General features: G+C 33.1%; 1 protein-coding gene and 1 pseudogene across 1 annotated transcript in view; both read left to right on the top strand.

Annotated features, from left to right (window-relative positions):
- The window catches only part of LOC145284531 (uncharacterized), a 42,806-nt gene that overhangs the window by 4,974 nt on the left and 18,687 nt on the right, over window positions 1-19,145 (top strand). The gene's annotated exons all lie outside the window — the stretch shown is intronic.
- On the top strand, window positions 2,223-2,319 carry LOC145285356 (U2 spliceosomal RNA; annotated as a pseudogene).

Raw genomic sequence — 19,145 nt, 5'->3', positions numbered from 1 at the left:
TATTAAGTTGGTTGCGTGACCAACTGCGACAAACTTGAGATAATTTGGGCTGTTATTTAACTAACAGGGTGACTTAAACAAATTAATAATCTGTTACATTCTACATCTGTTATATTGAATTGTTACTTTTTATGTGTTTCAAGTTTTACTAGCAGTCGGAAACGTCTTTCGGAATCGTTTGCTGATTAAAGACCTGTTACGAACATTAAACATTAAAATTGGTTTCATCTAAGAGTTTGGAGATGAAGAATCTCACACTCGTAGTTCACATACCAAGCATATGTGAAAAAGTTCTGGCTGTTTTTTATTGGGGGGGGGTCTTGTTTGAAACAGCTGTAACGAATTATGAGCAGATTGTTGTTCACCGAAAATGTTTATTAAAACTGTAATAGTTATTGTAAGGAAAGTAAATAATTACAAACCGTTCATGTTCATTTGTCCATAGATTTCCGATAAGAAAATGAGTTTTCTTATCGTCATTTTTATTGGAAAATATGTGCTAACCAGAGTCCGTTCATCGCGGAAACCATGAATTCGTTATTAGGCGTAAAAGTAAATAATAAATTCCATTTGAAAAACAAGCTGATCTACCGGTGATTTGGAAGTGAACTTTGTGTTTCAATGTTTTTAGTAATTTAAGTCGAGCTCTTCCGAATTGTTTTGCGTGGATTTCTTTAAGGGCTTCTGCAATAATAGATTCTTTTTTCTTTTTATTATTACTATTTTAAAGTTTAAAACTCATTATCTCAAATTGTTATAATTTACTTGTTATGGATTTAAGTCCATTAATTTATAACCCGAGAAGGTTCTCATAAGTTTATTCTCATTTCAGTTTATAAAAATATCCACTTGATGTGGTCATTGATAACTTCCGCTTCTATATCTCAAGATGGCCAGTCGCGTGGTACCTCAGGTTGTTCTCGTGTAAGGACGCGATAACTGGTATCTCAGAGTTAAAGAAATGGAGGTACCCTTACGTTTACAGAACAGAGGTATTTCCCTTTGATCCTCAGTACTCAGGTAGGAAACATTGCATTTGAAGTGTTATCATTTTTTGTATTTGAAAGAACGCACAGGAGAAACCTATGGCAATTATGCCTGATCATACTACTTTGTAAAACGCTGGTATCGTGAATCCAAACACGACAGAAAATCTGTGGAAATAGCTCATTGGCTAGTTAGCTCCTCATAAACCCTTGTCAATAAAGTGTAGGTAAATAACCAGAGAAATCAAGATTATTACAATTCTTTTAAATTCATCACTCATAATAATTTGCATACGCATGCGGTGTCTGCCAGAGAGTTTCATAAGTTGCTGAAACCTTCGCAGGATCAGACACCTGCCTTAAAAATTTGGCACCGATCAGGTTACGTTTGTTGTTGTGGTGGTGTTCTCGACGTATGACTAAATGAAATACTCAAGCTGGTTCAGGCTGGAGGAGTTGGGGTCGTGACAGAAGGGTACAAAGTCGAGACCTCTTTCTGAAGCCAAGCCTAGGTCTATTAAGACTTGTGGGCTGGCAACGAGACATGCTCTCATATCCAGAGTCTGCAAGCAGCTATCTGATTGCATTAGGGAATCACCACATTCTTCAGCAAATCCAGATACACTTTGGTGTTGATTTCAAGCGGACGTCGAAGATGTGAGATGGCATGATTGAAATCACACCAAAGACTATAACCGTGGCCAGAAACTTTGTTTTCATCACCCTAGGCACGTCTCTATTATTCGTTGCAATCTAATGATGCATTTCGAGATTGCTGACAATGGTTCTGTTGTCACAACTTGGATCGGTAGGGAGCAAGAGTTGTACAGCGGCGCATCTCCGATCTCGCTCATTGAACATTGTCACTTTCAGAGATAATAAAATGTTCCTATCTCTCTTGAGATTTGCACACAACTGGCTAACTAGTAGATTGCCTGAAAAAAATCGGTTTTCAGAAAACGAAATTGGAATGATATACTCTTTTCTATGACAACAAAATTTATCGTTCAACCTGTAGGTTGAGGAAAAAGTTTTGGGGAATTATTATTTTTGATTTTAAATATATTTTCAAATAAGTTTTCAGTATAATTCTTTTACATCATTATATTATTACGCTTATCGCTCCGTCCGTTATCATGCTGTGCATCCCTAAAAAAGGAAAGTGGAATATTCCAAACCTTAACACCTTTAAAAAAAATTGGTGTCGCTGTTGAGGCAAAACTAATAAAAATGGTTTGTCCTTCTTGGCCTTTTGGCTAAGATCAAAGTGTAGTATCTGTTCCGCAGGTGCTATATTTCAATTTCTCCCCTCTCAGTGGAACAGAAATCCTTTACGACTAAGACACTTTTTTCTCCACGTTAAAAAACGACCCTGGTGAGGCATTGTGAATAGGTACTATGTTTAATGTAACAAAGTTTTAATATTAAAAAAGTAACTGGAAAAAGTTATTTATGATTTAGTTACAAAATGCCCCGGAAAATGTCCGTTCTGAATATTTTTTGTTTACTTGCCTCCCCACAAAGGCGGAATGAGACATGAGGTCGGTTAAAAAATTAGGGGGATACCAGCTCCCCAAATAGGGCACTCTGCTCAATAACAAAAATAAAAATTGTATCAGTAATGAAGGATTTCTTCTCCATTAATCAAGACCAAAAGTGGGGGGGGGTTAAGTTACTGGAATTCTGAAAATAATACTACACTCAGAAATTCATGTGGCCTAATCCTTAACCATGTTAATGTTTTTATGTATTACTTTCGAAAAGCTGCTGAAACAGTTTATGATTTAAACATTACTTTATTCCAAGTATATTTTAAGCAGTGGGTTACGGGATATGAAGTAATTCCCGGAAATTACTCAAACCGTTAACGATTTAAACATTACTTTATTTGATGTATATATATATATATATATATATATATATATATATATATATATATATATATATATATATATATATATAGATATATATATATATATATATTGTTATTTTACAAGGTGGTCAACACTTATCAAGGCCCGGAAGCCACTAAGGGATAAGGGTTATTGTAAGTACAGTACGTTAGTGTGGAGATTTAATAAAGTGTTAACTTAAGGGGGCGGAGTGGGTTGGTGGGGGTATTAAATCAGTCACGAAAATAAGTGAACCCGTTTACGCTTACACATTACTTTATTTAATGTATATTTTTAACATTGGGGTGGAAAATATGAAGTCGGTTCCGGAAATTGCTGCAACAATTTACGTTTTGGACATTACTTTATTTAATGTATATTTTTAACAGTAGGATGGGAGAAGTCGGTCCCGGAAATGGCTGAAAAAGTTTACGATTTATACATTACTTTATTTCATGTATATTTTCAACAGTGTGGTGCGGATAATAAGTCGGTTCCAGAAATGGCTGAAACAGTTTACTATTTAGACATTACATTATTTCATGTATACTTTTTGCAATGGGTTTGGGATATAAAGTCGGTCCGTAAATGGCTGAAACATGTTACTATTTAGATATTAAATTATTTCATGTATATTTTTTGCAGTGGGTTGGGGATATAAAATCAGTCCCGGAAATGGCTGAAACAGTTTACGATTAAACCATTACTTTATTTAATGTATATTTTCAACAGTGGGGTGGCGGACATGAAGTCAGTCCCGTGATTGAATGAGATGTGCAAATATATACTATCAGAAAGTGTCGTCCAGTATTGAATGAAATAGGTGGAAAACATATTGTAGCAAAATACCCAGCGTCGCCCGGAATCGAATGAGATAGGTGAACGATATATATTCGCATAATATGATGCGTCACCCGGGATTGGATAAGATGGGTGAAACATATATACTATGAGAATACCCATAATTGATTGATGTGTTTGTAATGAAATAATCAGCCCAGGCAATATATCACAGTTATCATTTAAGTAAGGTGGAGTGACAAAGTGGGTTAAAGTTATGAAAATTATGTCGAAATTAGTAACATATCCAAGAATTATGAAAAATGATAAAATGTTAGTTACTTGATTGGTGTATTTGTAATGATATAAAAATCCCAGGCAATATATCAAATACATTATATAAGTAGGAGGGAGAGAGATAATGTGGGGTTTTAATTATAAAAATTAGTGTGGAAATTATCGAAGGTGTGCGATATGGTGAGTTGTAATGGTGAAAAATTATTGTCAAAATAAGTACCATATCCAAGAATTATTAAAAATGATGAAATGTGAGTTAATTGATAGTTCTGTTTTTTTTTATAAAATAATCAGCCGATACAATATATCAAATTTAATATTTTAGTAAAGGGAGGGTTGATAATGTGGGCTGAAATTATGAAAAATTATTGTCGACCATAGTAACATATTCAATAATTATGAAAAATGATAAAATTTGAGTTAATTGACCGGTGTGTTTGTAATGCAAAAATCAGCGCAGGAAATATATCAAAATTATTATTTTAGTAAGGGGTCAGTACAGTTTAAAAACAAAACTAGAATAATATGAGTGTGCCTTCATTCATGGTGAACAGATCGCTCACAGTATGCCCAGCAACAGTATATGGCATATGAAAAATGCTGCTGTGGAATTTCCACAGGTCCCGCTAGTCATATATTATTTTTTAAAAAGCGGCATTTGCTTTATCTAACCGTTTTAATTACAATCGTTTCAAAACAATTACCTCCTATTTTTAGAAGGTTGGTTACGAGATTGAAAAAAAAGCAAATTGACACAATTTTCTTATTTTAATTCAAGTTAGATCGGTGAGCTTTTGAACAGCCCGAGATATAAACGAAGCCTTTGGTCCAGGGACCACTACTGCACGCACATCACACCGGCGGTTTAAGAAATTTCTTGGTGGCGACGAGAGTCGATAAAGTGATGAGCACAGTGGTGAAATATCGAGCGTGGATAATTAAAACTTAATAACCTTAGACGAAGCCAATCCACACACAACTGTTTGAGAACTTGCTCTTGAATTAGCTGTCACGTATATTAATTTTTATTTTTATTTCTCCTATTATTCTCATCTTTATTAGTTGTTGTTTTCACGACGTTTCGGCCAACTATTCCTCTGGAGTTCGCCAGGTGGTAACCACGACGGATAGGAACTTCGAATCTCCTAACTGCATTTTCAGCAATCACTGCCATGCGTAGTTGTTGTCGTCTCACCACGTTTTTGGCTAAGTATGACTCTGGCCGGCTTTGGGTAGGATTTATTTCAGACTATTAAAAATAAAAACTAAATATATATAATGCTCATCTCAAAAATGAATTCCAATTAAGGAATAACATATACTAATCCTTACGGACCCGACTATGGAAGATCAGATGATAAATAAACGTGCATTTATAAGATAAAAAAAAATCCAACCTTGATCGCACTTGGGGGCCCGTGGCGCAGTTGATAGAGACGTTGAATCTCTACGGTTCCAGATGAGCATTGTCTGAAGATAGCGGTTTCAATCCTACCCAAAGCCGGCCAGAGGTTTACTTGGCAAAAAGTGTGGTGAGACGACAACAACTACGGATGGCAGTGATTGCTGAGAATGCAGTTAGGAGATTCGAAGTTCCTATCCGTCGCAGTTACCACCTGGCGAACTCCAGAGGAATAGTTGGCCGAAACGTCGTGAAAACAACAATTAATAAAAATGAGAATAATTGTCCGAAATAAAAATAAAAATTAATATATATAATGCTCATCTCAAAAATGAATTCAAACTAAGGAATATTATATATATAGCTCTAACGTATACAACGATTCACAACCAGTTGACAGCTTGGACTACAAAAAAAAAAAAAAAAACTTTACGAATTTTACATCAACAAAAAAAAACGCAATTATTTCGTTTCATCTTACCTTATTTTACGCAACGAGACCGACTCGTTTCTCGACAGGGTTGTGATATGCGATGAAAATTGGGTTCTTTACGATTACCGGCGACGTTCAGTTCAGAGATTTGATATCGACGAAGCTCCACGACACTACTACTTTTTCCACCATCTCGAAAACTTTCTGCGTGAGAAATCTATAAAAAACTAGGCGATATCAAAAATGGTTTTAGGAACTTTCTCGCACCAGAACGCAACATTTTTACGTTACTCGCAAAAATAAACTTGTTTTGAATACGCAAATGTTTGTTGATACTGTTGGTGGTTATATCCTTCGATCGATGAATGCAGCTGTGTTTTAATTAACAACCTTCTACTCGAAGCGTGTGTTGTCGTCAAGATAATTAATTGGATGAAAAAAAAAAAAGATGTCAATATTTTCATCCCATTACCGTTAGTTTTGTTCCTAATGGCGGTACCTTGGGGAAAGTTGCTTTACGAGATGACTGTTTATTTCGCAGTTTCATATTGTCTCAAATATTGTACGAGTAACTGATTTTTTTTACGTTACTTTTTTGTAACGTTGGCCGGTGTCAGGTAAATATTTCTCAGCAAAAAAATCATTCATATTTAAGAGAAGAAATAACATTTTTAAGATCATCAAGACCAAATATCAGCTGAGGTGAAACAGTAAACAAACGGAATTAAATGAGCATTTTTATTATAATTTTATGCTTTTTTTATTTCCTGCAAATTATTCCTTGTAATATATAATATTCAATAGAGGCATGCTGCTATAACAATACATACGCAATCTGCATAAAATTAAATTATATATTTTAACGTTTTGTACGACTGGGCAACGCTGGACGTCCAGCTAGTATTGCATATAGACGGCGATCTACTTACTCGGTGCCTGCTATCGGATATCTACTAATTGAGAAAGTCGGATGGCTATAAAGAATCGATTCGACTCTCTCTTTTCTCTTTAATCGCATAAAATATTTTTCATTAAAGGAAACAGTCCTCTAAGTATTGCTATAGATTCGATGAATATGTTATCTTCCCATATTTCTAATGTTTTAAACCGTTTTTGTTAAGAGTTCTTTTCTGTAATGCAATATTTCGCTAGTTTTTATAACTGGCCCATTACTTTTCTGCTTTTCCTTTTTTTTTCTATTTACGCCCCTTTATACAAATCTATTCCTATTTGTCTCTTTTTGTTTTCCCACCGGTTTCTCTGTTATTTCCCGTTCTCTTTCTCTTTTTCTCTCTCTTTCTGTATCTACATGCTTTTTTTTTCTAAATCCGATGATTCAGAACTAAAACACATCAGAATTCCATCCACTTTTTAGTGAGAGTGACACGGCTTTAATTGCTTGTATAGTGCACGTTTTTGTTCAAAATCAAATCAGTAAATTGAACTGACATCATCGCTAAAAAGGCGCGGGAAATTGTGAGAAAAAACACTATTAAAATAACTATAAGACGATCGTAATCTTTTGTCATAACTTTTATATCTTGTCTTTTTTATTTTAACAAATAATGTTACTCAATTTCTAACATATTATGTATTCCTTGGTGTGTATTCTTCAACTTCTTTATGCTCTTTTTTGTCTCCCTTTTTTTCTTCTACTTCTCTGTTTATCAAGTATTAATTGTATAGTAGCGAGACATGTGGTAATTCCACAGAGGACTCTTTCATATATAATGCATTGATATCGGCATTCTATTGATGTTCAGCATAAATACAGACGGTCTGATATTATTGAAGCTGTCAAAACTACAAAATTATTTATCTAAGCTAGCAGGGGCGACTGGCGTTGCCCGGTTTTAATGTACGCTTAAATGTATGCAGATTTTGTATATCTTATTATAGAACCGTGTTGTGTATATCCTTATATATTATATAGTCGTGATGTAAAAAGTAAAAAAAAAGATATATCCATATGACTTGGGCGTACCAGCTTGAATTGAAACCATAACCAAAATGTGTGAAGAATTCTGAGTAAAATAATTTATAAAAACTAGATGCCTTGAGTACCACCAGCTAAAATCGAAACCGTAACCGAAACAAAATTTATGAAGACTTTTTGTAAAATTATTTCTTACAAGGAATAGAAGGTCATTCATCCGGAAGAAAAAGATGTAGGCGTGACACACAAAATAACACACACGCTATCGTATTAATATACAGATTTCTAGTTTGTAACAACGCGGTTTTGCTCCCGTTTTACCTCGTCTTTGTCTAACTTTTTTTTCTGATTTTTATTCCTTATTGTTCTTTCTACCTTATCACATACTCCAGAATATTTTTGTTAATTTTTCATGTACTTTTTTCTTTTATCTTTTTCGAATTTTACTCATTTATCCTTTTGTGCATCACGTTAATCATGTTATTCTTTTGTTATTCTTCTGTTATTCTCCTTTATTCGGTTTTATTCTGGTGTTAGCAGATCAGGCTGCTTCACTAAAAATGCTCATAACATTGACGTTATTAATTTTTAATTCTTTTTGAAAAACTCAATCGTGTCTTGCAAAGGCAATCATGTCATACAAAACAAAAAATATTCTACGAAACTATTAAACAAAACACAATAAATAAACGTCTAAATATTTATAAAAACTCAAATGACATTTTCCAACAATTCTGGATTCTGCATTAAATAACGACGAAAAAAAATAATTTTATTTTTTTTTATGAAATTCTATGAAATATTTTTATACTTCCTCCTCTTCTATAGTTTATTAATTGTTTAACTACCCTAATCACTAGTGAACTATTTCTTCATCACTTTATATTTATTATTATTTTGAATTTTATCCTTCTATTTTTTATCCTTTTAAGTTCTTTATTTTTTATATTTGTATTATCATTTTTACCTATATATTACATATTATATCTTTCTTTTAATTCCGCTTTAATGTCCATTCTATTTCTCATTTTTCTTTCTATTTCTCATTTTTCTTTCTATTTCTCATTTTTCTATATTCTTTCATTTTCTTCTTTTCCTTTCTTTTGTTCTTTTATATTTGTTTGTTTTTCTCTCTTTTACCGTTGTCATCATATTCTCATTTATCTTAATATCTATGTTTTTATCATGTACTAGCAAACGGTGCCCGGCGTTGCCCAGGTGTTTTGAAGTATATGCTGAGAAAAAAAAAGGTCAATTTTTTTCAAAATTTGACCCCTATTATAACCTCTTAAGATTTATTGTTTAGGGATCAAGTAAAGTTAATAAGTTAGATCCATGTCCAAGGAATCTATATTTAAAATATCACGTGTTTAGACCCAAAATTGTAGGAGGAGTTTAGTAGAGTTCTCAAAGGTCAAATCGTTGAATATTGACCACTTAATCGCCAAATTTCTGTCGAAAACCTATCACATCGATTTTCCCAAATCTCAGTAACCTGTATATCAAATTTCGAATCGGTAGGCTTAAAATTGACAGAGTTTTAGCGTAGGGAAATGCACACAGACGCACAGACACACACAGACACTATCACTTATATATATATATATATATATATATATATATATATATATATATGTATATATATATATATATATATAAACATAAACATCATATATATAAGGATAAAAGTACGCCATATATATAACAAAAGACCATTATTTACTGAAGTGAAAGGAAAACCCGGGGGAACTTTACCCAAAAATAAATCTATATTTTTATGTGTATTGATAGTCTTATCAACACCCCTTTTTTTTCTATTTATTTAAAAAGAAAATACAACTTTGTTATTTATGAGTCGTGGAATTGCATTCATCTACAAAAGATCTAGCTAATGTGCATACTTTTTATCGTTTTTAATTAATTCCCTATTAGTTTTTTTTCGGTTCTCTTATACGATGATCATCTTTATTTAACTATTACGTGTAATTATATTCATACAGATATTCTATATGATTCATATTTGCGTAATATTTGCGTAGAAATGAAGAAAATCAAATTTACTGTGTGTTTATCGTGTTGCCATAACAACGTGACGTAGCCAAGGACGGTAGTGAACGTGAGTGTGTGTGCATGTGTGCACGTGTGCTGGGAATGGATGATAACGTTTTTTTCGTGCTGTGTTTATATTATGCATATTGTTTCGTATCTTATCAACTTTTTCGAATCTCTGTGTACAGTAATACAAACCCGTTTTTCGAACTGAATAAATATGTTACATTGAATAAAAACACGAAAAATATATCCAGTTTGGTAGAAAAGTAACTTATCTTGCCTTTGATAACATTTATTTGTTATATATTTGTTTTTTGACAACTTTTTCGAATCTATGTGTACAGTAATACAAACCCGAAATGAAAAGACCACGAGTGAACGCGCGTTTTTTTAGCTTAGTTTCATATATATATATATATATATATATATATATATATATATATATATATATATATATATATATATATATATATATATATAAGTATTTTTTAATTTTATCTTTCTAGCTTTAAAAAAAGGTTTTACAATTTTATCAGCCGGCATAATTTATTTTTAAATATTGAAATATTTCAGGAAAATTAATTTTTGCTAGATTTTTAAAACATGTGTGTCAACAGCTTAAAAAATCGTCTCTTCAAAACATGTTTTTAAGAGTAATACCTTGTGAACGTGTGTGCGTGTGTGCGCGTGTGCTAGTAGTACTACTAATAATCTTTTCAGCGTTTGTTTTCGTGTGTGAATGGCGGGCGTGATGTCGTAGGTTGGATTATTAGATTGTGTAAGGTTCGTATTTGTTTAATTTGTAAATAACAAGTTATGAAAAAATTAAACCCTTCCAAGATGGACAATAGATAAAGCCATAATATTTTATGGTAAAGGTAAGAGCGTAGGAACCATAGTTTTTTATGAGATGTGATTATTGGATTAACCAATCAGAAATCGTCCGTGGCACACACATCTCTTTTTTTTATATAGATATAGATTATCTCTTTTCCTTTGTCCCTCTTGATGTTACTATTTACTGTTTATTAATATTCTTCATCATTTTTTCGTCTCTGTTTCTATTTTACTTCATCTTCTTAATCGCGTCCCTTCTAATTTTTTAATTCCCATTTATTTAGTCTTTCCTCATCATCTTTATCTTCATCCCTATGGTATGCTTCATTTGTATCACCTCTTTTTACTCTTGACATGCCTTTCCCTTTTTATCACAATCTTTATTATTAAATGTTCATCTGAATGTCTTTTTTTTCCTGTTCACCATTAACGTCATATATTTTTTTATTTATCATTTAAAAGCTCATATTCTTTTTCTTAATCGCCTTCGTTTTCTTTTTTACTTTTTCACATTCTATGTCGCATTTTTTTACACAGGAGCCGCCGCTTGTCAACACCCAGAGGCCACTCGAGGATAAAGGTTAAAGAGTGTACAGTATCAGAACCATAGTAATCGTTAGTAGTGGAAATTCCGTAAATTTGTTAACGTAAGTGGAACTTCTCAACTAGAACTTGTTTACATTGGACTTGAAGACGGCCATATTGTAGTTAGCTGGAAAGCAGGTAAACGGATGACAGTTCCACATGCGTGCCGTTCTAAGAAAGAAAATTTGTTCATGGAACCTACGTTTAGGTTTAGGCAAAGATAAAGAGTGGGAGAATTTATTGGTAGTGTTTTTAACTAGACAAGTGTTTTTCGTGAAAGTTTGGCGAGGGGGTTCTATAGATTGAAGCTCAGCCGTGCACTTGCCATGAAAATAACGGTAAAGCAGTAGCAGGCTGTAACGTCTCTTCTGTAAGAAAGAGGTTGCCGGGAAGAGAAAAGAACATCACCTACTAGGCAACGAAGTCTATTTTGAACTCTATCAAGGCTAGATAAGGTTTTACTAGCAGCTCCTGCCCAGATGGTGTTGAATTACCTTGCTATTATATAGGTAGAAAATTGCACCAGCAGTGAGATATCTACTGGATCGATAGAATAATCCCCACATTTTTCTAGCGATCTTGGCCACGGATTTGATGTGCCTGTCCCAGAAGCTTTTCAAAATATGAAGCTTCCCCAAGACGAGAGCGATTCATTTCAATTGATGCCAGATGGGGACCAGTCTTATAGACTATCTTCAGTAACTATCCTCCCTTTTTAGTAGTTTCTTTTTAAAACGTTACATTTTTCTTCGTCTTCTACTTTTTTATCGTTTACTTATTTTTGTTTTTTGTCTTCTCATTCTTCGCTATCTTATCTAAACTGAGCTGAGGCTGCAACCTCTTTTTCATATTCTCATGTTTCTAATTTGCAGGTTTCACATCATAAAAAGCCTTGTATTTTATTCGTTATATTTCTTTTCTTTATAAAAATAAAGGCGTCACATCACTGTTCATACCACATACAAAAGACAATGCCACTCTGATAAGTGAAGAACCGCCTTGCAAACTCAGGCTTTAATGCAGAAAGACATTAAAAGCGACTAGTAACTTTTCAGCTTTTAAATACGTCAATACTTTGTTTTATTTCCTCCGGACTTTGCAAAAAAACAAAAAACAAACAAAAATAAAACACTACATCCTCTTTTCGCAATGCGAATAAAAGGCACATTTATTTCGCTTTTTTGCGATTGCTCATCCATTAGTAGCACAATCAAATGACGCGTTTTCAGATAAAAACGGAAACAGGAAAAAAGTAACCTCAAACATACGACCCCGCTTTGCGTTCTGTTATATTCATGTCAACAAAATTTAAAACAGTAATATTTTAAACATAATATTTGGAGTATGTATATGCATAGTTGCCCTAATCAATAAAAATAATGAGAATAAAAGCGGCGAGCTGGTTTCGAATCCCGTCATATCCAATTTGTTTATTTTTGCTAATATACATTTGTAAAAAAACATGAAATCGCATTTGTTAACATACAGATATATATGTTGCTATACGAAAGTGTTTAAATCGAAGGTTTATGATACACATTTATAATTATTTTTTCACATTGTGGTCATTATCTATCAAGTACAGGAAACGCATGAAATAGGCACTTGTCATCAATATCTGACACTTGTGATATTTGTCAAACATCAACAATACGTATGAGACGTTTATATATAAATATATATTCCACAATTATTTATTCCTGCCACGACACAGAGAATTATTTACCGCCTTTAGTTATTTTAAGAATTAAAACAATATATATATTTTGCAAGAAATAAAATGAATTTATTTGAATTAATTAAAATATATTTTGCAAGAAATAAATTGAATTTATTTGGATTAATGAAAATATATTTTGCAAGAAATAAAATGAATTTATTTGGATTAATTAAAATATATTTTGCAAGAAATAAACTGATTTTTTTGGATTAATAAAAATAGATTTTGAAGGAAATAAAATGTGTTTATTTGGATTAATTAAAATATATTTTGAAATAAATAAAATGAATTTATTTGGATTAATTAAAATATATTTTGAAAGAAATAAAATGTATTAATTTGGATTAATTAAAATATATTTTGAAAGAAATAAAATGAATTTATTTGGATTAATTAAAATATATTTTGCAGGAAATAAAATTAATTTATTGTGATTAATTAAAATATATTTTGCAAGAAATAAAATTAATTTATTTGGATCTTTAATACCTAATTGTTATATGTAGGGATTGTCCCAAATAAAACTTTTATTAATAGCATATAGGACTGAATTAATAACTCAAATCAAGGCCGCGTTAAAAGATGTGCTAGATTGTGCACGTTAAATTTAGATGTGCTTAAGATTTATCAGCGAAAAAGCAGAGTGTTTGAAATTCATGTGATATTTTAGTAAGCAAAAAACGTTTCGGCTGAGGTTGTTCATAGTAAATATGGGTTAAGCATAGAAATAATGTTGAATTTGTGTAAGTATTCCATCTCTTGCAAGGGTTCACCTATATTTAGCAAAGATAGTGAAAATGATTTTAGAGACCGTATTTATTGAAATAAGACCACGTCGCATATTACTGTTATTCTTTATGTTAAACAGTCACGTCGTACACCTTTTACAGAGGAATAAAAATGTAGACGCCCGGAAGCCAACACGTTGTTTTAAAGTATGTCGCAGGGAAGATCGAACAAGTAACAACTCTCGTTATTTTCTAAACAACGGCATTTATTTACAGGTACTTTCCCCGAAAAAATAAAACCTGATCGTGTTCCTTCTCTCTGACCTCTGTCTTCTCGATATCTTTTCTAAACCCTCCTCGAATATTCTCTCGAACCTGCTCTTCCATCTCAGCGCACGTTCTCTTTTATGGTCTTTTTTTTTCTTATTCCCTACCGTGATGTCATTTCACACACAGTTCGGCATTTTCATACGAGCATCTGCACTCCGTTACAAAACGTTTTCTTGTTTAATTTATAAGCTTCAGAAAAATAGGCAAACAAAAGTTCAACTAAAAAAATAACGAAAAAAATAAACGGAAAATCTTCATGTGAGATGATAAAAGCTTATTTTTTTTAACGGTTGGAAATATTGGCTTAAATTATTTGTGATCTAATCATTTTGTGTGCGTTTCCATCTTGCAATTACAGCAAAAAAAAAAAAGCTCAAGAGGGGCAGGTGGATGATTGCGGCTTTTAGCAGGATTAATCGATGTGAAAAAATCGCAACAAAGAATACCTTAATCAAAATATTGCTATTTGCGCGCTACAAATTAAAGTATGGCCCGATGCAAAATTGGTTTACTTCCAATTTGAATAAAAGTGATATCCCTGATTTTAACATTGACTTCGGCTTCACCATGCCATTGAGCTTTTATTTGGTGTTCAGAATGTTTTAACCAGATTTTCATTGTTTCATCTCCTCTCTATTTTTTTATTTGCTCATCTGTTACTTTCTCTTTCAATTTTTTTATTCCGTATCTACTTAAAGGTTCAGGTTTTATTTTTTTATGTAATTCTTGTCACTTTCATTCGGTTCTTTTCCGTATTTTTACATTTACATTTGCTATTTCGTATAGAAAAAAGTTTATCTCTCAAGCTTTTTCTGTTGTCCATTATCTTGCTGCCTACACTGTTTACTTGCTCGGTTGCATTATTTGTGCGAAAACAGTTCCCCACAAAAACGTGGAAATAGCATCTTTAAAACTAAGTAAATCCCTTAATTTAAAAAGAAAGAAAATCTACGTCAGTGATATAGAAGACAGAATACAGTGTCACTTAATTTTTTTAATGGCATATTTACCCTTTTTACGCGTAATTTAATGATGAATAGGATAATACCAAAAAAAACAAGACTTGAAGCTTCAAGTTAATAATACTTTCGAATATTTATTACTGCTGTTTTGTATTATGGCACATGGACTTCAATCGGGTTTAAGATTTTTGAAAATATTTTTATGTTTGGAGTTTTATCTATATCCAAACATGTATGTTTAAATCGGATGATTTTCAGAGAATGACATGTTGACTTTTGGTTTGGACTTTGCTGAATATTGATGATAAAATATATAAATAAATAAAATATATAAATAACTAAAATAACTATGTAGGTTAAACCTCCATAGATTTGCAGACTCGAATCAACCAACCTGTTCCAGTAAAATAAAGTTGGGCAAGCCTTGTTGCGCTTATTCCCTTTCTTCCATCCTGTAATCTGTAATCGGCCAACATCATGAGAATCCAGGATGTGCCAATGCGTCTAACATGGAGCGTTTTAGGATCTTGCGTGTGGCTGACTCTCAAAATTACTTGAGGAATTTGAAGTCAGTCTTTATTCTCCTACACAGACCGTCGCTCTGTCGACAGAAGTAGTTCGTCAGATCATTAGACTTATTTCGGGGTATATTTTAACTTCCCATTTACCGAACTTGTACGTATATTTTATTTTATTGTATATATTTTATTCGTATTCCCACATAATATTCACATATACCCTATTAGTCTGTTCTTGCGAGTTATTTTATCTATTTATATATTTTAATATTTTATGATCAACGATTAACTCCTGATAACTCTGTTGAGGAAAGGAGCTCCTCGAGGTTTGCCGGCCATTTTGTTTAAAGCAATGTCTAAGTTTTGCACCGGTAAAAAGCTATATATATATATATATATATATATATATATATATATATATATATATATATATATATATATATATATATATATATATATATATATATAATCAGCTCTACGAAGAATCAAAACCGCATTTATTCTATTGCAATAATTCAGGACAATAACCCGAATACGCGACTGGATTTTATTGACGAAACATTGCTTCCTTTATTTTTTTCTTCCCAAGAGTATTAAAATAAATTCTAAACCGTCTTTTTTCGTTGTGGAAAAATAAACATTTTATTCTGTTATACTTACATGATTATTTTTCCTTCATGAATAACTGCTCCGTAGAGTCGAGGGTGTCTGTTTATCATTTCTTAGACACATATTTGTCGGGTGAGTGTATCCATTTTGTTTTAAATGGAAGAACTTTCAAGGCAACTAGTTGAAATGGTATGGTTGCAGCAACCCCAGACATTGGAATTACAGAAACAAAGAGAAGAAAAACAAAAGAGAAAGAAACAGAAAGATAAAACGAGAAAGAGAATAAGAAATAATAGGAGCAGAAACAAGAGAAAGAGAAGAGGAAAGAAGGTAATTCAGCGAAAAATACTGGAATTGCAGTCACAGCAAAGAGAAAATTGGAACTATTAACTAAAGTAATACCGAATACAGACTGCAACGAGTAAGACCCGAATGTTTTTCACAAACCGCGAACTAGTTAGCATTAGAAATAGTTTTCTGTCGCCCTGAAGATGAGTGAATTTTGAAGCCTATTTTCGCAGATTGGTGACGTATTCAGTATTGATTTCAAATCATGGAGGGAGCAGATGAAGATTCTCTTTTATTACACAAATTGAGAGCTACGGAACATAAGTTTGTCGACTGCATCATCTATAAACAGACGAGCGAATTGTCCTTCGACGAAACAGTGAAATCTTTGATAGAATTATACTTTCCAAAAATCCCATTATTCAATAAAATATGAAGATTCGTCAACCTCACCCGCAAAGAAGACCAAGATTACACCACATTTGATTTAGTCGTAAATAGCCACTGTAATGACTTCGGAATATCCTCATTGACGACCGACAATTTTAAAATCCTGCTCATTAATCAAGGCTTAGTGTTGACCAAGGACGCTTAACACAGACGCAGGCATTAAACAGATTGGAAACGGAACCAAACATAGCTCTTCAACTTTTGGCTGAGGAATGCCAAAGAATAATCTCGGATAAGCAAGACTCCAAAAATATAGAGGAGACTGGTGTAACACACATTTAAAAAGTACGAAGTAACAACAAGTATTACTCTCCAAACTGTCAAGCGAAGGACAAACATTACTCCCAGGAAAAATCCCAAAACAACTCTGAGTTACCTCGTTACCTATGAAAAGGATATGGAGAACATCCCTGACAAAAGGATCATTCATACTGGTCCCGGAATGTGATCAATGCAGACATAATGGACACAAAGTCTCACATTGCAAAGCAAAAGGTCCCCGCGGGAGCTAGATAAAAATAACGAGGACTCAAGCGGAGGACGAAAATGTACGGAAGTACGTGACGTTAAAAATGAGACACAAGAATGTTTGACATCAACTAGATAGTGGTTCGTTGTAGATACTTGGTGCAACATCGGAAAATCGAAGATGATGAGAACCAACAAAGTGGCTCGTTCAATAACTAGAGAGAGAATAAGATTTGAAGGTGAGGTTACCTCTAACGTAAAATTGAAGGGAAAAATACAGAATATCAAGGTGTTTGTATTAAAAAACTACTAATAACCTTTTATAGACAAACCGGATCAAAAATTGAACCTTGAGACTCGCCTATTAACGATTGTTGGCAAAAAGTGAAACCTTACTGCCGAAGCTGAGAAACTAAAGAAAGTCTTGAAGAAGTCGTTCCCCAATGTTTTTTTGACAAACTAGGCCACTGAGCAAACATCAAGGCGGAGTTCAAGTTGCAAGACAATGTCACCCTAGTCTTCAAAAAGAAAAGCAGCATGGCGTTTGCCTCTATACAAAAGATTGACGTAGCACTAGACAGACTCGGCAAAGCATGAATTCTGACCGCCTTCAACTGCAGCGAGTGGACTGCGCCCACCATGTATGTAAAGAAAAAATTAAACGGTATCAGTCTGCGCAGACTTCTCGTCCTAGTTGAATGCTGCACTTAAGGATCATACTTACCCGCTACCCAACACCGAGTAAGTTTTTACGAAACTAAATTAGAGGGAAAATATTCTCCAAAATAGAACTGAGTGAAGCGTAACTCCAGATTTTCCTTGAAGAAGAAAGGATGATTTTTCATTAAATACCCGAACGATATTCTAACGAAATGCGAATCTATAGGGCAACATAGAAATTACGTTTTTATGTATTCAAAAACATAAATGAGTGCGGCTTCACAATTAAAGACACCAAATGTGTATTTTCCCACGACTTAATAGAATACCTACGCAGATAATAGATAGAAATGATAGATGCCCCGAAAGGCCCCTAGCAATAAGATATATGTCTGAGCCACATGACATAACACCAATGCAAATTTTCTAGTCTTAGCTAATAACTACCATGCATTTATTCCGAATATACACACCTTGTGCACACCATTAAATGAACTAATGACGAAGAAGAAGGAACCAACAAAACGTAAAGAAAGAAATGACCATCTGACTTGGCAAGTATTTTTATGCGTAAATAATATGTATTTATTCGTGGTTCTCCCAAAACAACTCATTTCATATTTTCTCACGCTGACTCTAACCAGTGCTTTCTTGCCCTCGTACTTACACGTCCATTTTGCCTGGTTCATAACTTGTTTTTCTTTCGACTACGTTGAACATTTCCCTCCTGTTTTCTCGCAACACATGCTCGCGCAGACTTCCTAATTTGCAAACATGTTTAAACGGCTGCTACTTTTATTCTCTTTGCTAGCCAGTCATTCCTCGTCTTCTGCTTATTCTCTCACACGTACCCATATGCATTCTGTTACAATGTTTGTTGACAGTGTAATTAGTAACCAATTATAATTCAATGAAAATTGTTCAATAACCTTCGATGTTTTATATTTAATCTGTTACTTATAACATGCTGATGATTTACCGATAAGATAGGTTACAACTGTGGCTGTTTCTATTAATGTTTCTATATCTTTTATAGATTCTCACACCAGGTCCTATTAATAATTGTCTAGTCGATTTTCTGCAAATGATTTCTGGAATCTGTCTGCATAATTTAATCTCTTCCTGCATAAATTCATTTTTAATATTCAACAAACAAATAAACTTCTTGTTATGTTGGTTTTTAATCTATATAGCATAACTGTTTATAGTGTT

Source organism: Euprymna scolopes, chromosome 9 (assembly GCF_053919585.1).
Source record: "Euprymna scolopes isolate OS-2025 chromosome 9, ASM5391958v1, whole genome shotgun sequence".
NCBI classification, from domain to species: domain Eukaryota; kingdom Metazoa; phylum Mollusca; class Cephalopoda; order Sepiida; family Sepiolidae; genus Euprymna; species Euprymna scolopes.
This window is presented reverse-complemented; position numbering and strand designations above follow the sequence as displayed.